This window comes from Pogona vitticeps, chromosome 5, assembly GCF_051106095.1.
Source record: "Pogona vitticeps strain Pit_001003342236 chromosome 5, PviZW2.1, whole genome shotgun sequence".
Taxonomy (NCBI): Eukaryota; Metazoa; Chordata; class Lepidosauria; order Squamata; family Agamidae; genus Pogona; species Pogona vitticeps.
Genome location: NC_135787.1, coordinates 155,387,650 through 155,411,651, shown reverse-complemented (window position 1 = coordinate 155,411,651; position 24,002 = coordinate 155,387,650). Strand labels below are relative to the sequence as shown.

General features: G+C 42.3%; 1 long non-coding RNA gene across 1 annotated transcript; it reads left to right on the top strand.

The window, feature by feature from the left end:
- The first annotated feature begins 1,546 nt into the window (after positions 1-1,546).
- LOC144589657 (uncharacterized) lies at positions 1,547-8,764 on the top strand. Its single transcript, XR_013545905.1, has 4 exons — positions 1,547-1,635; positions 7,145-7,196; positions 8,042-8,186; positions 8,691-8,764. It is a non-coding gene; the product is annotated as an uncharacterized LOC144589657 (long non-coding RNA).
- Positions 8,765-24,002: the final 15,238 nt, after the last annotated feature.

Below are 24,002 nucleotides of genomic sequence, written 5' to 3'. Positions count from 1 at the left end.
ACTTCCTATTAGCAATTTGCTATGACTAAATGTATTTCCTACATCTCAACAACTTGAGAAAAAAATACATTGAATTTTCCTGAGAGCAAGGATAAGAACAAGTCATGTGTGTGGCTTCTCCAGCAATTTCATGTATGCAGAAATTATACATCAAAGTGGTCTAACCAAGAGGCAGTAGAAAGAAATGTCAATATATTATATACAGTATGGAATTCTGCAGCTTGGTTTGGACGACTTTCAAAGGGTTTGCCATTAAAAATAGCATTAAGAGCCTTTCTACACCCCAGTTTTGTTGTTAGGAAAAGTGTCAAGCTATAGCTATTTCTAAACTGCTAGCCTTTAGCAGCAAAGCTCAAGTGCTAGATTTGAAGTCTGCTTTACGTGTTGTTTCTGTGCAAGGCTTAGCCCAGCTCTCTTGTGTAGCTCAACATAACATTATTTCCACTCATGTGAGACAATCTACATGTGGATATTATTCAATTTTCTTCTGGACAGATGTGCTCAAAAGAGATATTCTCTTTTGAATTTCCTTCATCTCTATAATGACAACATATCAGCTAGCTTCGACACACATGTTCGTATGTTCATGCTTTCGTGTGACTGAGGACTGTATTTCTAATGTGTGTGTGGTGGGGTTGTTCTCCGTGGAAATATAAGTAATGCCTTTCTTGGAATGAATATACCCATATATATTGCCTCAATACATGTTTGTTAAAATAGGACAATACAACCCTCACCCAGTTCATGTGGAAGCTCTCCAAATTTTTGTATTCATGCTGTCTTTGCCCCTGTACTGGTTCCTCAAGCTATGAATCAAAATGGATTCCTGGAAAATGTCCAAAACCCCCAAATATATTATCCCAATAATGCAGAGCCAGATTTTTTGTCATCTTGAAAAGGCTGACCAATATACAAAAAAGTCATATGCAATGAAAAATATTGTTGCATCCACCCAGTGTCCCTTGTTTATTTGCTCCTTAAACATAGGTTCACCCTCTGGATGCGTTTCCTCTTTACACGCTGCTACCAAGTATTATTCACACAATACCAAATACGTATTTCAGACACATGTGCTGCCAACTATAACAGGCTTATTGAACTTTTAAGTTTGAGAATCACAAGAGTAAATTATATATGTTCTTTTATTGTTATGTAAATCACAAAGGGAAAATCACAGATGTTCTGGATCATTCATTAAATATGATTTGGGTATGCATTGGTTTGCAGGATGGCTAAGATAGCTGGAGCCTGATGTGGGATGCTCTAGTGGGGGGGGGGAATCCCTAGTGTTTACTCAGAAGTCAGAACAGTAGCCCTGTTCACTTGTTACATAAGCAGGTGAAGTTACTGCATGCTCCTCTATGTGTTTGGGCCTCACATACTTTGGTAATGGCTGAATAGGGTTTATGTTCTGCTGGGTGTATCAGCCTTATTCGTAAACGGCACATTAAAAAATGTACTTCCCATCTTTATTGTGAATTTACAATTTGATGACTATTTCTGCTAAATCCTCATGTAATTCTCTTCTCAATGTAATTCTCTTTAGGCATAGCAGATTGCTAAATTTGGCCTGAGGGAAAATCCTCTTCCAGCTGCAAATAAAGACACCCTCAACCTTTTTCGTTTCAAACTGATGTGAGTACACAGTTCAGTTCTGATCAGGGGCTGGAATAGGAGGTGCCTCATCCCAAAATTTTAGAGTAGTGGCCCCCTGATCACAAGCCATCACTGTAACTAATATTTTCCCGAATAATCACAAACAGATGTTTCTGTAAACACCTTTAGACATAAACTGATTTTCTATTTTAAATTAATGCAGATATGTACTGAAAGATCAGCTGAACTGCATCTTATAGAGGCCTGAATCCAGCCGATGGTCTCAACTAGAATAGACCATTTGGATCAGTACATACACAATGAGACACTATGGTACAGTTGGACTAAGGAGAGGTGAATTCAATTTCTTATTCACTCATGAAAACTGATTGGCCTTGAGACAGTGTCACTCTATCAGCTGAACCTGCTTCAAAGTGTTTTTGAACGAATAAAGTGGAAAACAAAACCATGTACAAAACCTTGAGGTCACTGGAGGAAACACAAGGCATATATGAAACCAACCAACTAACCAAGCACGCAGCAGTGAGTCTGGTCTAACTGGGGCTAGTATTTAGATTTAAGCCATTGTTAAGCCATGGTTTCAAAGAGCCAAATGTTTACGTCTGCTTCTCCCAGTGAGCTGCTCACAAAAAAACCAGCAATTTGAAAAAAAATGGTTTTCTGAAAACTCTTAAGTGACCAGATGTCCTCTTCTGACTTTGATTTTGAGTGGAGGTCTTTGGAAGGGGGGGGGCAACAATCTTTCTGAGGTTGCAGAAACCCAAGAAGGAACCATTGCTCCTGGAGGCCTCCAGAAGCAGGAAAGCACCTTTCTGTGACCACTGAATTTAATATGAGACCTTCACAGTAGCCCTTCTACATTCCACTGTGATTGCAAGAAAGGGGCATTGTGCTAGGAGAATAACCAGCCAGTGTGACCAATATTTCTGTCATACCTTCAGGCCACATGGAAGATCTGTATACATGAGATGCATGGCATAGAGTACATAACTATTTTTTGGTATCCTGGACCGAGTCTAACCAAAGAGTCAACCACTCAGGTTCTGAACTGAACATTATTTCCCCTCTGTCTCCAGTTGATTAAACTTTGGACAGATCAATGATTGATGTGCTAAGCTATCCTTTTTATAGAGGTACTGGTGGGAGATGACCACTTCATTGAGATTTTTATACTGTGCAAAATATCCCATTTGAATAAGCAGAAACAATTCTAGGCAGCCAACTGGATTTGGCACTAGAAAAAGCCTTCTGGGTTTACAAGGAGTGTCCTTATGCTTTCTAGCTAGATGCTCAATGTGATACAGATTGCTGCATCAAAATCAATAGTACAGACATATAAGCTTTCCCTAATATCACCTGGTAGCTAAACTGAGGTCTTCTTGGCAACAGATGTGTGGTGTATCCTTGTCTTTTGTTCCAAGCTAAAGGCAATGTGGAAGCACGAGAGAGGAGGGAAAGCTGGAAAGAATGGAAAGAATGGAAACAAACACTTCTATATGTACTTAAAGCTTTAAAATCATAGATCTTGGATAATTTGAGGACAGTAAGGTTAAGGAGTTTGACATCATACATAGAGATATAACAAGAACCAATGCACTAAAATCTGGTGCTAGTGCTCACTTCATGCTAGACTGATTGCTGTCAGTGCAGGTTAGATTTCTTGTGACTAACATGTCCCATTCATTTCAATGGCTTTGTTCACTATTACACTAGCACTGAACTTAGACCAAGGAATAGGTTTAACTGCTGCAGCTTGTCCATTTCACCCTTATGTCACACAACTGATAAGTTTGCAAGCCAACCCAACCTAAGCAAACAAAAAACAATTTACAGGCTGGTAAAATGTTTTCTTTCTTTCTTTCTTTCTTTCTTTCTTTCTTTCTTTCTTTCTTTCTTTCTTTCTTTCTTTCTTTCTTTCTTTCTTTCTTTCTTTCTTTCTTTCTTGCTTGCTTGCTTGCTTGCTTGCTTGCTTGCTTGCTTGCTGTCTGTCTGTCTGTCTGCAAACCTAAATATAAATAAAATAAAAACAAACATTTTCAATTGGATTCACATAACATAACTGCATTAAATTATACCATCTACATAGACACAGCTACTAGTTGTTCTGTGAATTTGAAACCAGTAAAGTGTTTCATCAGGCACATTTGGACTGAACTAAAACCAAGAACATAAAAGAGAATACAGTATTTTGTATCCTGAATGGTGTTTCAGAAGCCCTGGAGATGGTCTGAGTTGTTTTCAGCCCAGAAGAGACGGGACATTCTTGGACAGAATGGCTGAAAAATGGGAAAGAGGAATTCCTATTTAGTTAGATATTTCTTCATCTCCAGAGAATAGTACACCTATTGTAAAAATTACCCCACTCTTCAAAGTTATCTTGTTGCTAGGTTTTATGTGCATTCAGCAGTCAGTGAGAAAACAAGCTGTATTGTTGGGATCCTGTTAGTATTCATTGCTATTATGTGATGTTGGCTTGAAAGAAATATAGCAAATTTTGTTACCAACTGAAATGGTGGGGTAAGTTCATGTTGATTTTCCGCAACCGAGAATGCTGAAGAGCTTGTTTTGTGTCAAAGTAATTTCACTAGCAGGTGCAGTTGGGTTGAGCAACTGTGTTTTGGTTGCAAAACGGCTATGTCTTGCTGCTTACCACAAATGTTGATATTTCTAAAAGAATCAGTTCTGCTTTTTTCAATCTCATCCAAACTGCCTGGAAGAACTGCATAAACAAGGCAAAAGCAATCACTAGAGATTAAAAGGCCAAACAGCCATTGGTGGACCTGCCCAAAGGATGAATCTGGCTAATAACAAGAAGCATTTTAAATGATTGCTGAGGAGAAATACCAGATTAAGCACTAGAGCTGGGCTAGGTCTTTTACATAGAAACACATATCAAATAATCATTGTTTATTATAACTTACGTTATGTACTGCCACTAGTATACCATAGCCTGAAGGGATGTATTTGTGAAGTCTTAGGCAGCTAGAAAAAACAAGATTTTGTTTTTGAGCTCCTTGTGGGGTTTTTTTTGGGGGGGGGGGGGTTCTGGAAGGGCACCAAGGTTTGGTTTTTGAACTGCAGATTGTGCAGATGAACCTCTGAGTTGCATAAAAAATGTTGTAGAAGTTGAAGCATCAGCATCCCTTAGAAAAAATATTTTTAAAAAGATTATAAATCCCAGAATTCCCCAGCTAGCATGACCAGTGACCTTGCTAGCCATGGAATTCTGGGAATTGTAGTAAGTAAGTAAGTAAGTAAGTAAGTAAGTAAGTAAGTAAGTAAGTAAGTAAGTAAGTAAGTAAGGAAGGAAGGAAGGAAGGAAGGAAGGAAGTAAGTAAGTAAGGAAGTAAGAAAGAAAGAAAGAAAGAAAGAAAGAAAGAAAGAAAGAAAGAAAGAAAGAAAGAAAAGATAATTTTTCCAAAGTCCTTTGTATCATTACAGCTTGTATAACTTTTTTTATTCAGCTCGAATCTCAGGCAGTTACAATTATCTGAAGTAACTTTCTCATCTTCTTTGGCAGCCCACTGGCATTATTGAGAGTGGCTCATGCACGTTTGTTCCAAATCCAGCTGGAGTGCTTTCTGCTTAACCTCAAATGCCCTTGATCCTGGCTTGTGGACCAGAGGAAGTGAGGATCAACATATTTGACTCATACAAAGCAGCTGTGTTGGCTGCCTTTTTTCCTGGTCTAATCTAACATGACATCTCCCTTACCTTCCTATCCTTTTATAGATGATGCTGGGCTTACATCTCAGAAATTATTGGCTCCCTATTTATTAAGATAATCTTTGAGAATACAGTTTAACAAGCTTTTTAGAGAAAAAAGTACAATATGTAAAAAGCTAGAAACATTTGTTTTCAAGTTCCCATTCAGTGTGTAGTATGAGATTTTAGAACAGATTTTTTTCTTGTCAAGATGGCTCCATAGGTTGTGCGCTTATTATCCTTCTATATCTTCCCACTATTTCTTCCATCTTTTACTTTCCATAGACAATCATATGAGGGTGGAAAGATGGAACTGTTGTATAATGTCTTTTGATTGATAGTGCCAGGATTCCTCCATTTGGAAGCACTTTTACTCAGGAGTAAGACTTACTAATCACAGTAGGATACTTCTGAATGATTCTGTGAAAGAACTCTTATCCCTCCATGGAAGAAGTGACAAATCTCTTTCCACCCCTTTTGTAGGTTACTGCAGCCATCAATAGATTAATGTATCTATGAAAGACTAATTAGGAATTCTGGATTTTAACTAATAGTTTAAAGAAAATGTCTTCTTGAGAGAGAGAGAGAGAGAGAGAGAGAGTATTTGTATTATTCATTTGGCCAAATATCTATCTAATGTTTGTTATTTTTGTGTTTCCGGTTTTGTTAAAAAATCAGGTTGTAGAGCATTCTGTTGCTTTCCTATGTTTCTTTTATTTGCTTCTCCATATCTGAATTAGCAAAATGGGGCAGAATGACTGCTAAATCCTGCTACACTTGTGGAAGAAAAGATTATGCTGGAAAAGTGCATTTCTTTCAGGTAGCAATCCCCCCCCCACTGCCCAAACACTGTTCACGGGTGGAAACAGGAAACAGAGGCGGGAGATGCAGGGTATCCTGCTCTTGTGCTTGCTCATTGCTGAAACAATAGCACAGTGCCCAGGCTGCAAAACAGATTAAAAAAAAAAAACAAGCACATTCCCCTTGGCACTGGCCATCTTCTCCCTCCATCACCACCTCCTGTAGCCACATTAGAGGATTCCAACCAACAGTGCAATCCTGACTTAAATAAGTGCCAGTTGGAGGGTGTTTGGATCTGCTGAAAACCTCTTCCCTTTTTGCTGCTTGCAGAAATCTTGTGCAACAGCCAACAGCCGTGTGGGCTAAGATCAACAACAGAGGAGGAAAAAAAGGGTAGAAAAAGGATAGAATGAGGGAGGAGCCAAGTTATGCCAGACCCAAACATCTCCAGTCAGGGCTGTAACTAGATTAAGGCTATATGGCTTTGTTCCAGGGTGTACCCCAGTGGCATAGCATGGGTGGCCAGCACCTGGCAAAGCAAGCATTGTGGGGTGCTGGTCATGTGCCGGCTCTGTGATGCAACCAGTAGGTGGGGTGGGGCATGCAGGCGGGGTGAGAGAAGCCCCCAGGGTGGTGCCATGAAGTGGTCATGGAGCCGCTCAAGGGCTGTGCTGGCGATGGGCCTGCCACCTATGATGACTTGGACCTGGACTGCTGGAAGGGGGAAGAGGAATGTGAGGAGCACCTGTGGGACCATGCCGAGCAGGACTTTTACCCCCTAAAATTTGGCACCTGCCACCCAGGTGCCCCCCCCCACATTACACCACTGTAATACACCAGGCCACCTATAGCAATAACATCCTCAGTCACTGCTGGGAATGGTCTAGTGGCATGGTCTACCACTGTATGAAAAGACAGCAGTAGATCAGGTCTCCTGAGCAGACCAGATTTCATGGTTAGAACATTAAACATGTTAAACACACAGAAACATACACATTTCCTATTCTTTATTCTTGTTTAGGTAGCCTTGACACTGCTTCTGTCCCCTGTGGAGGAGGGGGGATGCTGGCAAGGTAAAGCACTTCCAATATTACTTTCAAATCCTGAACTACATGGGTGCTAAAACTGCTGCTTACAGCTCTGTCATCAGCCCAGGGATATAATTTGCTGGCACAAAGTTAAATAAAGGTGAAGATAGCCCTAAGTAATCCTTAACATTGCCAGGGAAAAGGTTGGATTCTGCACAGCTTCAGTAAGCCTCCTTTCAGCTCAGCTGGCCCTCAGCCATCTTGGCTAGTTAGGGTTATGCTCTCATTCAGGAGTCAATAAGGATGAAGTATCAAGAGTAATACGAAGGGTTAAAGTCTAGAAATGACGACTGCATATATTTCAAATCAAAATAGTTTATAGTCCTTCAGTTACTGGTGTTTGTTTTTTAAATCACATGGCTGTGGAGGCTGATGAGCAGGATGGTTCGGGTTTTTTAAAAATAATAACATTATTTGTTGTTCCAGTTCCAAAGAGATCAGCTACTACATATGTGCAGATAAGATGTCTCTTCTTCTGCAGAGTTAAACAGCTGAGGATAAAAATTTCTCTGTTTCAAATCTCTGTCTGGGAAATAACTGTGTGGTACTTTCACTGCTATACTTTTCAAGGAGGTCTTCCAGGGTACCTTGTGAATGTAAGGAATAAAGAATATGTACAAGGCATTGAAAAAGGAAGGAAGGCCAGGATGCCTTGCTTTTAAAATATAAGATGTGAACAAAAGAACAAAAGTTTGTATGCATACTTTTATGCTGGAGTTTTATTCAGTTTTATTTATTGCATGCTGTCTGTAGTTTGAGTGACTGGGAGAGATTTTTCTTGACTCAGGTGATTGTCTGTCTATCTAGCACTAACCAATTGTTCTTTCCAGCTTTTGAAATTCAAAGAGAGCCCCACCACTATGCTGAGTGTTCTATCTTTGGTTGGTTGGTCACAGTTGCTTGCTGTTGATCTGTTCTGTTTGTTGCTAGTATGTCTGCAGTAAAGAAAGCAATGATTTGTCATTTCAAGCAACTGTAAGTAAAGTTTTTATATTATTATTATTATTTCTACTACAGATGTCTCAGAGAGAATTATTGAGACCTTAAGTGCCAGTTAATGAGAAAGGGATAGAGACTGGGAAACTTGGAGCTATTCAGCTTTTTAGATCTCTATACTATTACTGTGTAGCAAAGAGATAATTTTGGCAATAATTCAAAACCTGCAATATTTTACATGTTCTACTGTTTTTTTAAATATATATTTTAGCTATTTGATTACTGTTTCCAGTACTTATATCAAGGAAGTCCTTGATAGGCTGTTGGTGTTCAGTCAGGTGAAGAGGTGTAAATATAGGGCTCAATCCAGTCCAAATCAAGCAGCTTGAAATCCCACTGCTTCTAATGGGAAAGATTTAAGCACATGCTCCATGCTCTCTTTTAAAGTCAGTGGGACCTAAAGATGGTTCATATTGACTACATTGCACACATATTATATTACGCAGCTATTGCTCTTTAATAATCTCATTTTATCTGCTTCAGGACAATTTTCCACACAGATGGCTGATTCTTAAAAGCTTTAGAGGAGTTTGTCGGAACCACAAGAAGACAAAAAGGTAATCTCCAATTTCATGGCTGCTTATAACATGTGATTATCAGATCCTTTTGCCATCACTGCACATGAATTCATATCTCAAAGGTCTAGAAAACTGTTTTGCCTGATTAATTTTAGGTTGGCATGTCAGAAAACATCAAGGAAGACCCCATCTGCCTCATGATTTCTGCTTCCAATGCTTGAGGGGGGAAAATCACACCCTTAATTTCTGGGACATGGTTTGGAAGAGTATATTTTCCCGAAAAGCTCAGTGATACCACCCAAAAGATATGGGGAGACAAGAGGGCAGTCCTTCAAATGTTGTTTTGTCCTTCTATCAGTTCTTCAAAAGTGTCAAAATGGTCCTTCTCCACCACATAGCATAGATATACATAGTCAAGGTAGATCTCATTAGCAACAGCCTGATGTGACAGCTCATGGCAAAGGAAGTAAAACTTAGAAAGGGGGGCTCCAAGACAGTGGAATGTATGGCCAAGGGGAGCTATGTGCCCCCCTCATTCTTCTTCCATGGGTGCAAAATGAACTACTGTAGCATTCAGCCCTGCCCTCACCTGTCCGTCACAGCTGGGCAGTGGAACATCAGCCAATGAGGGGACAGAAGGTGGTGCAGAAGGGGGAGGAGCTGGAATATATAAATGGGGGGACTGTGTGAGGGAGAGAGATTTTGAGAGAGTTAGTGATGAGTGTGTTTATGGGCCTGTGAGCCAAACAGTCAGTGAGGGAAGAGTCTGTGTGTGTCAGTGAGTGAGAGACATTGATTAACATCCTGTGATGTACTTACTTTATTTTGTTAAACCAATAAACAAGTTTTTGTTTTGAAACAACACTTGTCTTTTTTAAAATATTGGATAAAATTGGTGGCAGCAACTGAAGAAGAAGAGTGAGCACTCCTGGAGGCCTGAGTTGGTAGAAGCTTCAGCGTGCTCGCAACAACCACAAAGCAAAAAAACCCCCAAGAACTGGGCCTTTTTGTGGCTTGTTTCAGAATGCTTCAGGGAAACACAACTGCCCAGAATGAAACAAAACACTGGACTGTTACTGGTGTTGGTGATTTGTACACTTCATTGTTCATGCGTTTCTGGACTTCTAGGAGTGGTACAATGGCCCCCATGAGCAAATCTTAAGATGACTCTTAACCAGCTGCTACAGAGCAGTTTCTTTAGGGGACCTACTTTGGGGGGGCTATAACCTGGATGGCCCAAGCCCAATCTTTGCCAAACTTGGGAGAGGTAGGGAGGAGAATCAGCTGAAGACTCGCTGTGAGTTTAGCATCTCTGACTCACCCTGTGGCCATTCTACTGCTCCTAGAGGTCCCAAATTTCATGAACTATGAAATGGGTCATTTTGTCAGACAGTTTGTGAAAGTTTGTGGTTCATGAATAGTGATGAACTACGAACCATCATGACCTGCCAGTTCCCCAGTTCGTGCCCATCTCTAACCAGCAGTCTTTTTATTCAAGCAGGCTTTGAGCAACTGACCAGTTGCAGAAGAAAGGTTTTTCATTTTATTTGTCTCTTTTTTTGAGAGAAAGACAGGGTATGGATGAAGTAAAGTGAAATAAATATACATAAAGGACTGTTCTGTGGCCACCTATTGCTGTCATAAAAAGGCTACAAGTCATTAACCATCTGATTTTGTTATAAATTGATGTGCAAGAGAGAGTGCAGTTCACGTTAAATTGTCTTCCCACCCCAGAGAGGAAACAATTTGTGTTCTTTCAAATAATTCAGTCAAGGAGTTCCTGTGTTATGGTTTTCCCCCCTCAAATTCTGGATTTGCAATAGTCACCTGTCCAGAGCTTGGGTTTAGAAGAACTGAGCATGGCTGTTGGGGACAGGATATTTGGAAGATAATTCATGGATAGGGTTGCCATAAGTTGGAGACAACCTGATGGCACGTAACAAGAGCAACAGGACAATTTCTTTATAAAACCAGTAGAAAACTGGTGGATTGCTTTAAATAGAAAAATGGAGGGGCACAACCATATGGGATCTTAAGGTTCTTTTCCTTTTGGGACAACCAGCAGTATTTATTTATTTTGAGAGAAGGAGGATTTTCACTGGGAAATAATGTAGAGGAAAACCACCTCTTATGCCACATCCAGCGACTGAAGAATACACTGGGAGTTCATATCATGACATTGAACATGAGTCACATGTAGTTTGATTCTATGAATAGAAGGATAGGAAGCCTATTATAGCAAACATTTTTGCTTGTTTTTTAAATTATAACTTTCAGAATTCAACCTCTAGCGTAGATACAGAATTCTTAGAGTTTTAGTCCTATATAAAAAAGTTTCCTGTCTCTCACTTGGCCTGTGCTTGTGATCATCTCTTCATGATTGTGTTTTGAAATGGGACTTTTATGTCATCATACAACATCTAAAGTTCTTGCCTGCACATGTTTCCTGGTTTCATGCAGGTGCATTATGGACATTTAGTACAAGCTAAGGGAGATTTTGAAGTGTCTCTCTGGAAATCTGCTGGTGGAAAAGTGCTATTCTTTGTATCATGGAGAGATATCAAGGGATGCTGGACCATATGTGCAAATGGGAAAGAAAAATTTAAAAAGCTGTATTCTGTGATGTTGGCTAGAAAGCAGGATTTTGCCCATGGCAGTTATTTGCTCTTTTGTTTCAACCTAGTCATTCTACAATGACATCTGTTCTGTCTTACGCTTTGGAAATTGCAAAAAGCTGCTTAACTAACATGGCACAATTTGGTTAAAGTAAATCATTAAATACATGTTTTGATAGCCTCACACCCTCCGTAGGTGTTTTCATGGGGACTTTGCTCTAGGACTGGAGGAAAAGGCTGGCCGGGGACATTTTGCTATCCTTAAAGAAGTATCCCTCTCCCACAGTATATAAGGTTGGCCGTGTTATTTTGACAACTCGGTCAGATAATACTGTGAGCACATGTAAAATGCAGCCGCTGCCAAAATAAACAAGCAAGCAAGCAAGCAAGCAAGCAAGCAAGCAAGCAAGCAAGCAAGCAAGCAAGCAAGCAAGCAAGCAAGCAAGCAAGCAAGCAAGCAAGCAAGCAAGCAAGCAAGCAAACAAACAAATAAGAAGAGCCAGCCTCTATAGTTAGGGGCAAGCATCACAGTCCCAGTGCTCCCTCAGAAGAAAGGAATGGTAGAACACTTCTGTGTATTCTCTACCTGGAAAACCCTGGAAAGGGTCATCATAAGTCAGAATCAACTTGATGGCATGTAATTATTATTATCAATAATTTACTGTCGTTACTCAAGTGATTGAGGTGAGAGTCCCAGTGATTGAGGTGAAAGTCCCATGTTGCCTAATAATAAGGTCAATTAGATGTCAAATAGGCAGGCTTAAGAAACTTTTCCTGGGTCATACACAGGATGTTTCTGAATGGGGCGCAGAAAGTGAGGATAGAGGGATAACACTCACTGAGGAAGAATAGTCTAAGCCACAGTATCATCTGATAAAATGAGTTGTCTCTTGTGTCTCCCGACTTCAACCCCGATGTAGTGAGGCTAGGAACTATGCATATGGACTGTCTTCAGACCAATGCTTAAAACCAAACTCTATCAGAATTTGTGTGTTTCTGAGTCCACTGTGAGGCAGAGCAAAGAGCCCAGAGGCATTAAAGGAGTGGAACAGCATGCCCACAGATGCCTTGTGTTATATCAGACATTCACATGTCTCAATTATAAGTGGAGAAAGACAAAGAAAACCTAAGGAAGATGAAGAAGCATGGTGTTTTTTTAACCCTTAACATTCCCTGCCCTTCCTACCTTAAAGCCATTGATTAAATCATCAAAGTCTTGTGGCCACAGCATCACTAAATTCAACTGTGAGGAACAGAAAGGATAGGGGGAAGAGAAAAAGGATGGAAAGTGTAGAAGAGTAGATACCCCACATTGTCCTTTTAAGACAGGATCAAACAAGAGAGTGTACTTTTGAAATCCCTTACCTGCAGCCTTTCCTGTGTTTGTCTTAGATAACTGGGGGGGGGGGGGCAGGTTCTCCTGGCAGCTGGAAAGAAAAAGGGGAGACAATAAAATAAAACAGATTGCTAACTTCTTCTGCTCTCCTGAACAGAAGTCCATTCCTCCAGTCTGTGCCATTCAGCTTATGAGCTGGGCTTGCCATTTGCAACTCCTTGTTTACAGGAATGGGGGCTTCACAGAGAACTAGAAGTACACAAATACCTTTATGGACGAGGATTGTGCCAGAGGTTCTCCAAAGGGGCACATGTAAATACTGTAGTTCAGTAAATCTAGAGCTGAGACTCGAAGTAAATAGTTCACTATGATGCACGTAGAATATTTTTGCTTTAAATAAAGCTGTTCGGCCTAAAGCCATGCTCCGGTAACAGACAGACTAGGCATGCTAATCAGTTGTTGAAAAGTAACTCAACACGAACTGGTTGAATAGCTCTGTGAGTTAGGTCTCTGGCTGAGGAACCAGAGGTTGGGAGTAGACATGGGGACGAATAAAAAAATGGATTGCGATATTTGTAAGAAATCACTGATTCATTAAATATTTGTCCCTTCATATTCGCCTGTTCCAGAGACTCTGACAAATACAAAGGAATAAATATTTCTCTAGCCTTACCTCTCTTCCTGTGGCTTTCCCATTCTGCCTAGGAGCCCACCGACCAGCTGATTGGTGGGCCAATCGGCAGCCACCCACTCCCACAGCTACCATAGCCTTTCCCCCCTTCCTCTTTCTACCTTAGCCACTGCCACCATCCAGCGTTGCTGCCATCCATCGCCGCCGGCTGCAGTGGCCTCTGCATCCACAGCCTGCAGTAAGGGACACTGGCTGTCCTTTGCAAAGATGGTGGCTGTGGCTTCATTTAGGGTAGGGCAGTGGCGGCAGTGGAGCGGGGGTCAGGGTTTTTTTTAGACAGCCTCCACGAATCGATGAATACATTTGTGCTTCATCAGTTCATGGGGGGAGTTTTGTCAACTTTGATGGATCACTCAGTAGGACGAAGAGCCAAAATGGTGATTCGTCCCCATCTCTAGTTGGGAGTTCAGTGCATCTCAGAAGAGCCAGCCTGTGTGGCCTTGGGCAAGCTGCAGCTCCCTACGTTGTCCTCAGAAGAAGAGGACAGTAACCACTTCTGAATATTCTCTACTTAGAAAACCCTGAAAAGAGTCATCGTAAGTCAAAATTGACTCGATGGCACACAATTACAGTGGTGCCTCGCATAGCGAGGTTAATCCATTCCGAATTAACCCTCGCTATGTGAAAACATTGCTAAACGGAACGTAAAAACCCAATGGGCCCTAAACTTACCATTCAGCGAAGTTTCCTCCATAGCGGCAGCCATTTTCGCACCCTCGGTAAGCGAGGGGAGGGTGTGAAAACGCTGCACGTGGCCATTTCGGGCGTCCGGCGGCCATTTAAGAACTGCCGAACAGCTGATCCGCGGGCATCGCAAAGCGAAGATCGGTAAGCGAAACGCTTACCGATCGTCGCTATGCAAGCTTTGCCCATTGGAACGATCGGTATGCCTCCACATTAGCGATCCCGAAAAAGGGATCGCTATGCGGATTCGTCGTTATACGGTGCGCTCGTTAAGCGAGGCACCACTGTATTATTAAGTCAATCCTTATGCAGATGCAGTGGATTCAATGGGCCTAGTCTTGTTGGGATTAGCAATTGGATTCAGTCCTTTAAAATCTTCTTCTGAAATTTTTCTCCGTGGTTCTGTTGCTGACAGCTGCATTTGCGGATGATTGACTGCCTCAGAGAGCCTCTGTTAGGCAGGTCACTCTGTCAAATGAGAAGTACATTTTACTGTATAATAGTATAGAATCCCTAGTGTGGTGTAGTGGACAGAATGATGGACTAGGGCTCAGGAAACCTTGTTTTGAAGACGCAGGGGTAGGCCCTTATGGTGTTGTAAAGGGCAGTCTTTTATGTAATAATTATTGTGTGTCTGTGTGTGACGGAGACAGGGTGAGACAGTCAATTTTTGCAGTCTCTCCTAAATAAATAGTCTGTGTTCCATGTACATCCAAACACCTTAACACTGTGTTGTTGAGCTCTGGGAGTGGGCAGGAGAAGGGTGCCCAGGAGCTAAATGCACCACATACACACACAAAAAAAGTATCCTCCTCCACCACAGTTCAACTTGAATGATTGCCTCCCTACCAGGAGTTTCCAGGGTACATTGAGATTTAAATTGTACCCTGAGATCTGGCAACCTCATTCGGGACAGTTACTGAACCTCTAGCATGTGGCTTTGTTTGAGAAACTTATCCAAAATTCTGCTAGCAGCAGCCTCAAGGAGCAAAAGGAGAAGCAGCTTTCTGGAATTTTCCTTCTTCAGTTGTATGAAAGTATACAAGTAAAGAACTATTGCAGTATTTTAAAAAGTTCCATGTTGTTATCCTTAATCATGTTTAATTGTGAAACAAATGGCCTTTATGTTATTAGATGTAGTGAAGGAGGAAGTGCAAGTAAGCCTTAGCAATATACTTCCTCCTTTTGTTGTCTCCGGAGAACAGTTCAAAGAGATGAACAATTCCTGCACTGGAAATGCTCTTTTCTCTCAGTGCAATTGTGGAGAAACGGTATGACACATAACTCATACGTCAATCTTGATAACAGATGAAAGTATCCCAACTTGCACGTCCTCCAATAGTTCACAGAAAGTAAGCATGTTTGTTAATATTGCTATTAAGAATTAGATCAATTAATTCAGGCTACTTTCTTTTAAAAACATGGCTGTTTTTCTTTTCTTTTGTTACGTTGTTTGGCAAAATGAGGCATGTATGTTTTTTTAAAAAAAACAGAGAAAAGATTTATGTTTATACTCTATGATTTCCAGTGTAATAAATGGGAGCTGTGTGGTCAATACAAAATATAAATGCAAGAGTAAAAAGGTAAGGTTCCCCTTGACATTTAGTCCAGTCGTGTCCGACTCTAGGGTGCGGTGCTCATCCCTGTTTCCAAGCCATAGAGCCAGTGTTTGTCCGAAGATAGTTTCCATGGTCACGTGGCTAGCGTGACTAGACACAGAACACCGTTACCTTCCCACTGAGGTGGTACCTATTTATCTACTTGCATTTTCATGCTTTCAAACTGCTAGGTTGGCAGGAGCTGGGAGAACCAACGGGAGCTCACTCCGTTGCGTGGATTCAATCTTATAACTGCTGCTCTTCTGACCTTGCAGCACAGAGGCTTCTGTGGCTTAACCTGCAGCAGCACCACGAATGCAAGAATAGGCAGTACTTTTATAGAGGTATCACCTACTCTTCAAACTGGATTCTCTGTGTGTTACCAAAATAAACTGGTTATCACTGCAACCTCTCAAAACACCGCTTCAGAGCAACAACACACATTTCCGTGGAACAGAACTCTTACAAAGAAATCTGCAAGCAATGACACTCTTTCTGTATCCCAACAATATATTTGGATGGAAATGTCATGTTGAGATTTTGTGGATGAATGGTATTTAGTAGTATGGTATAATGGGGACATTACTAGTTGGAAGAACTCAGCCTTTTCCTGCCATGCTCTCCAAGGCCTATCTGCATCCCTGTCTTCAAATGCTTCTTTACCAGGCTTGACGCCAGTAGGAATCTGAGAAATTTTATTGCAAGGTGACACAATTTGCAGCTGATTCATTTTTTTTGTTCCTGGCCCTCACATGGTGAATCTGAACTGGTTTGCCTCCCTTCTAAGAACTCCCGAAAACTTCTGTTTGTCAGATTAAAATCAAATTTATGTTCTCACCATCTGTGTGAAAGAAATTTAGCATAATAATAAGCTCTGCAAAGGAAATGGGTTATTACACCCACTTCCAAGGAGAGGCAAGTTAGAAAAAGAAGGAAGGAAGAATAGGGAAAGAGAAATGGAGGTGACGTGTGTCTCCTCCTCCTCCAAGTGACCCTGAACTTCATGTTTCTACTTATTAGAGATTGAATCATAGTATTTGCATCAGCCTGATAACAGAAAACATAGGGCGACGTGTATTCTATATGTACCTGCAAAACAATTGAAAGAAAGTGAAAATTGCTGTCCCCCTAGAAAGCTTATAAAATACACCCTTGCCTTGTGTGTTTAGTCGTTTAGTCGTGTCCGACTCTTCGTGACCCCATGGACCAGAGCACGCCAGGCCCTCCTGTCTTCTACTGCCTCCCGGAGTTGTGTCAGGTTCATGTTGGTTGCTTCGCAGATACTGTCCAGCCATCTCATCCTCGGTCGTCCCCTTCTCCTCTTGCCATCACACTTTCCCAACATCAGGGTCTTTTCCAGGGAGTCTTTTCTTCTCATTAGATGGCCAAAGTACTGGAGCCTCAGCTTCAGGATCTGTCCTTCCAGTGAGCACTCAGGGTTGATTTCCTTTAGAACTGATAGGTTTGTTCTCCTTGCAGTCCAGGGGATTCTCAAGAGCCTCCTCCAGCACCACAATTCAAAGGCATCAATTCTTCGGCGGTCTGCTTTCTTTATGGTCCAGCTCTCACTTCCATACATCACGACAGGAAAAACCATAGCTTTGACTATTCGGACTTTTGTTGGCAAGGTGATGTCTCTGCTTTTCAAGATGCTGTCCAGATTTGTCATCGCTTTCCTCCCAAGAAGAAGGCGCCTTTTAATTTCAGGGCTGCTGTCTCCATCTGCAGTGATCATGGAGCCCAGGAAGATAAAATTTGACACTGCCTCCATATCTTCCCCTTCTATTTCCCAGGAGGTGATGGGACCAGTGGCCATGATCTTAGTTTTTTTGATGTTGAGTTTCAGACCGTTTTTTGCACTCTCCTCTTTCACTCTCATTACAAGGTTCTTTAATTCCTCCTCACTTTCTGCCATCAGAGTGGTATCATCTGCATATCGGAGGTTGTTGATATTTCTTCCGGCAATCTTAATTCCAGCTTGGGTTTCTTCCAGTCCAGCCTTCCGCATGATGTATTCTGCATATAAGTTAAATAAGCTGGGGGACAATATACAGGCTTGCCGTACTCCTTTCCCAATTTTGAACCACTCAGTTGTTCCATGACCAGTTCTAACTGTTGCTTCCTGTCCCACATATAGGTTTCTCAGGAGATAGATAAAGTGGTCAGGCACTCCCATTTCTTTAAGAACTTGCCATAGTTTGCTGTGGTCCACACAGTCAAAGGCTTTCGCATAGTCAATGAAGCAGAAGTAGATATTTTTCTGGAACTCTCTGGCTTTCTCCATAATCCAGCGCAAGTTAGCAATTTGGTCTCGAGTTCCTCTGCCTCTTCGGAATCCAGCTTGTACTTCTGGGAGTTCTCTGTCCACATACTGCTGAAGCCTACCTTGTAGGATTTTGAGCATAACCTTGCTAGCGTGCGAAATGAGTGCAATTGTACGGTAGTTGGAGCATTCTTTGGCACTGCCTTTCTTTGGGATTGGGATGTAGACTGATCTTTTCCAATCCTCTGGCCACTGTTGAGTTTTCCAAACTTGCTGGCATATTGAATGTAGCACCTTAACAGCATCATCTTTCAAGATTTTAAATAGTTCAACTGGAATGCCATCACCTCCACTGGCCTTGTTGTTAGCCAGGCTTTCTAAGGCCCACTTGACTTCGCTCTCCAGGATGTCTGGCTCAAGGTCAGCAACTACATTGTCTGGGTTGTCCGGGATATCCACATCTTTCTGATATAATTCCTCTGTGTATTCTTGCCACCTCTTCTTGACGTCTTCTGCTTCTGTTAGGTCCCTCCCATTTTTGTCTTTTATCATGTTCATCTTTGCGCAAAATGTTCCTCTAATATGTCCAATTTTCCTGAACAGATCTCTGGTCTTTCCTTTTCTGTTATCTTCCTCTATTTCTTTGCATTGTTCATTTAAGAAGGCCCTCTTGTCTCTCCTTGCTATTCTTTGGAAGTCTGAATTCAAGTTTCTGTAACTTTCCCTATCTCCCTTGCATTTTGCTTCCCTTCTCCTCTCTGCTATTTCTAAGGCCTCGTTGGACAGCCACTTTGCTTTCTTGCATTTCCTTTTCTTTGGGATGGTTTTCGTTGCTGCCTCCTGGACAATGTTACGAGCCTCTATCCAAAGTTCTTCAGGCACTCTGTCCACCAAATCTAGTTCCTTAAATCTGTTCTTTACTTCCACTGTGTATTCATAAGGGATTTGGTTTAGATTATACCTGAGTGGCCCAGTGGTTTTTCCTAATCTCTTCAGTCTAAGCTTGAATTTTGCTATGAGAAGCTGATGATCAGAACCGCAGTCAGCTCCAGGTCTTGTTTTTGCTGACTGTATAGAGCTTCTCCATCTTTGGCTGCAGAGAATATAATCAATCTGATTTCGATATTGCCCATCTGGTGATTTCCATGTATAGAGTCGCCTCTTGTGTTGTTGGAAAAGAGTGTTTGTGATGACCAGCTTATTCTCTTGACAAAACTCTATTAGCCTTTGTCCTGCTTCGTTCTGAACTCCAAGGCCAAACTTCCCTGTTGTTCCTTTTATCTCTTGGCTCCCTACTTTAGCATTCCAGTCCCCTAGAATGAGAAGAACATCTTTCTTTGGTGTCAGTTCTAGAAGGTGTTGTAAATCTTCATAGAATTGTTCAATTTCAGTCTCCTCAGCAATGCTGGTTGGTGCATAAACTTGGATTATTGTGATGTTGAATGGTCTGCCTTGGATTCGTATTGACATCATTCTATCATTTTTGAGATTGTATCCCATTACAGCTTTTCCCACTCTTTTGTTGACTATGAGGGCTACTCCATTCCTTCTACGGGATTCTTGTCCACAATAGTAGATATGATAATCATCTGAGCTGAATTCGCCCATTCTTGTCCATTTTAGTTCACTGATGCCCAGGATGTCGATGTTTATTCTTGCCATCTCCTGTTTGACCACCTCCAGCTTCCCAATGTTCATAGATCTTACATTCCAGGTTCCTATGCAGTATTTTTCTTTGCAGCATTGGATTTTCCTTTCACTTCCAGGCACGTCCACAGCTGAGCGTCCTTTCAGCTTTGGCCCAACCACTTCATTAGCTCTGGAGCTACTTGTACTTGTCCTCCGCTCTTCCTCAGTAGCATGTTGGACGCCTTCCGACCTGAGGGGCCCATCTTCCAGCGTCATATCTTTTAGCCTTTTGTTTCTGATCATGGGGCGTTCTTGGCAAAGATACTGGAGTGGCTTGCCATTTCCTACTCCAGGTGGATTGCGTTTAGTTGGAACTCTCCACTATGTCCTGTCCGTCTTGGGTGTCCCTGCACGGCATAGCCCATAGTTTCTCTGAGTTACTCAAGCCCCTTCGCCACGACAAGGCAGCAATCCATGAAGAAGGGGCACCCTTGCCTTACATCTTTGCAAACTGGAAACCATTCTGTTTCTCCACATTATGACTGAAGAGTAGTAGCCTTATGTTTAGAATATAGGTCATGTAGCAGGACAATGAAATGTTGTAGGACACCCATTTCTTTTGGAATGACACATAACTTTTCAAAATCAACACAGTCAACGTTTTTACCTTACAGTATCAAGCACAAGCTGATTTTCTTCTGATTTCGTTGGTATGCTTGAGTAACCAACATTTATTCGCAATATGATTTCTGGCACCTCTTCCAGCTTGAATCCAGCTTGATCATCTGGCATTTCCCACTCCATATATGTATGTCTTTCTTTTAAAACCTCCAAGTATTGACTTGCTTGCAGGAGAAATTAGTGTGATGGGCCTTTAATTACTACAATCTGTAGCATCTCCTTTCTTTGAGATGGGAATATACTGTGACAAACCCAGACCTACTGGGATATGCCACACGTTAACTAAGCTGCCACCAACCATTCCCTGTAAGGAGTCACACAGACCAGGAATGGATTTTTAACAAATAGGAGAACAAGGTTTATTTAAATAACACACAGGGAAAATGAAATGATCAAATGAATAAGATACAGTAACGTGGCTTAGTCTCAATCATACATACACTAGTTTGGTTCACACAGAACGCATTTAACTAAAGCACAGACCCTGAACCTATCAGTTCTGGCTAACCCTACAGACACCTGAACCTATCAGGTTGGTACTGACTGACACACAGTAGTACCCTGTCTGACACACAGACTCCCACTCAAGCTTCTTCTCTCAGCTCTGCTCCAGCTTCTCCTGCTTCTCCACACAAGCTCCACATATATATACAGTACAGCCCCTCCTCCTGATGTCCCGCCTTCCACTCCCCATAGGATGGAACTTTCCCTCCAAACCCATGACAGACAGGTAACATCAGTGCTGTATGTAACACCTCCCCTCTTTATAAGTTGTTTTGTAGGGGGAAAGCTAAGGTGCTTTTCTCCAAAAAACAACCTGGTTAAAACACACAAAAACAGTTATACATACAATATCATACTTACTTATACTTACACTCTAAGTTAAACATTTACCATTTTCAATACATCAAGTTACCTTTATTCATACAAACCAATCATGTTTAATAAACAGGTACATTTAACTTTTTGTCATCAAAATATATACATAGTCCATGTTTCTTTCGCCGTCTTCATTCTTCAGGTCTTCTCGACAAGGCGTCAGCAACACAGTTCACTGACCCTCTGACCACCTTCACTTCAAATTCATAGTCTTGCAGGTTTAAAGCCCACCTCATAAGTTTACTATTGTGGGTTTTCATTGTCTTTAACCATTGCAGTGGTGAATGGTCAGTGCACAGAATAAAATGTCTTCCCCAGATGTAAGGCTTGGCCTTCTGGATCGCGTAGACTATGGCCAGGCACTCCTTCTCCACGGTTGCCAAATGTCTCTCACCTTTCTGGAGTTTCCTACTCAGGTAGGACACTGGATGCTGGTCACCATTTTCCTCCTCCTGGCAAAGAACTGCTCCTACCCCGCTGTTAGATGCATCGGTGTAGATGATGAACTCCCGGTCGAAGTCTGGAGCACGCAGCACTGGATAATTGATGAGCGCCTCCTTCAACCTCCGGAACGCCTCCTCACAGTCACTGGTCCACGGGATGCGGTCATCAGCCTTCTTCCTCGTCAGATCGGTCAGCGGAGCCGCAATCTCGCTAAACCTCGGGATGAACTTTCTGTAGTAGCCCACCAACCCAAGAAATGATTTGACTTTTTTCTTGGTGTTGGGTCTAGGCCAATCACGAACTGCTTCTATCTTGGCCTCTAGGGGTTTGATCACTCCTCCCCCTACTATGTGACCCAAGTATTTTATTTCTGGGCTACCCAGCTGCAGTTTGTCCTCTTTGCAGAGCCTAGGCCAAAGCACTTCCTCCCCTGGGTTAAAGTGCCTCTCCCTGCCTTCCTGGTCATCCCAAGCTTTCTTTCTGACCTTTTGAGCTTGCAGGGTCTCCGCTGCTAGCTCTAGGTTTCTCTTTAGGTCATTCCTTAAAGTGTCTATGTATGTCACAACGTCTTGTGGGTCATCCTGGGTGATCTGCTCCCAATTTTGTTTGATCAAATCAAGGGGCCCTTTCACCCTTCTCCCAAATAAAAGTTCAAACGGACTGAACTCGGTACTGGCTTGTGGCACTGATCGATAAGCAAACAAAAGGGATTGCAGCTTCTGGTCCCAATTGTTTGGATTCTCTGCCAAGTAAGCCCTAATCATGCGCATCAGAGTCCCATTGAACTTCTCAGTTAACCCATTACTTTCAGGGTGATAGGCAGTGGTTTCCTTGTGTTTAATTCCACAGATTTGCCATAACCGTTTCATGAGCTTCGATGTAAACGATGCGCCCAAATCTGTGATTATTTCTGAGGCAAATCCCATCCTGGACATATACCCCACCAAGGCATCTGCCACTGTGTTGGTTTCAATGTTAGTCAAGGGTATGGCTTCAGGGTACCTCGTGGCATGGTCCACAATGGTGAGAATGAACCTGTTCCCCCTCTTTGTGGCCTTGGGCAAAGGTCCCACAATATCCACCCCTATACATTTGAACGGAGTGTCAATCACAGGCAAAGGGCACAACTTTGCTTTGGTCCTGTCACGATTATTCCCCTGCCGCTGACACACATCACATTTTTTACAGAACTCCCTGATCTGCTTCCCTATGTCAGGCCAGTAAAAATTCTGTGTGATTCTCTGCTGTGTCTTGTTCACCCCTAAGTGCGCAGCAAACATGTCAGAGTGCCCCCTTTGTAAGATCATGGGGCGATACTTTTCAGGTACCACTAGCTGACTTCTGATCCCATCTCCCCCTTTTGAGATATTCCTCAGGGTCTCCCTATATAAAATTCCCTTTTTCTCTCGAAATCTCACTGGGGTTTCAGGTGTTAGCTGAGCGTCTGTCACCTGTTCAAAACACTTTTGGAGAGTGGCATCTGCCTTTTGCTCTTGGCCAAATCGGCTGTCTGTGGTTAAGGTGTCCACCACAGCTTCAGAACTCCCCTCTGCTTCCGTCTCGGGCTCTCCAGTACCCCCCTGAACTGTCCCCGTGGTGGCTTGTGAGCGTGTAATCACTAGCACCCGTTTCACATGTTTAGCCAGGTCATTTCCCACGAGCACGGCTGCTGGCAGAGTCGATGAAATTGCTAGCCGCCAAACTCCCCTCCAGCCTTGAAAGTTCACAGGTACCTCTGCTACTGGCAGCGAGATCACCTGTCCCTCAATCCCTGCCACCTTTAGGCTCTCATTTGGGATGATATACTCCCTAGGAATAATATCTGGATGGCACAGGGTCACCTGGGAACAAGTATCCCTTAACCCCCGATACTGATGGTCAAGTATTCCTACGTCCACCCCTGCTGTTTCAAACAACTGTGAATCTGTTCTCACAAGTAAGCAGCGCCTGACCTCCACAAGAGGACCATTTTCCTCAGCCTGATCAGCAGATGTAACTGTTCCAGATTGAGTAGCCATGGCAACAGGCTCCCTCAGTGACAAGGAGCTTTGCTCTTTCTGGACACAGAACACAGCTTTTGGCTTGGTTCCACTCGAATCATGAGGCACATTTCCTTTTAACTGCTTTAATTTCTCACACTCTGAGATTAGATGGCCCTTTCCTTGACAGAAATAACATTTTCTGCTGTATTTGGAGTCTTTCTCATCTTGTTTTGGTTTTCCCTCCAAAATCTGAGGTCTTGGTTTCATGTCTGAGGGCTTCCCTTCACCATGGGCCCCTCCCCCTTGCTGGTTTTTCCCTGGTCCCTGAGAGTACTTGCTGTAGGTTTCTTTGGGTTTACCTATCGATTTCCCCTCAGCACCTAAGGGCTTTCTTATTTGGGAAATAAAATCTGCGATCTCGGCCGCTTCCGCCACAGATTTCGGTTTCCTTTCCCTCACCTGGAACTTCAGTTCC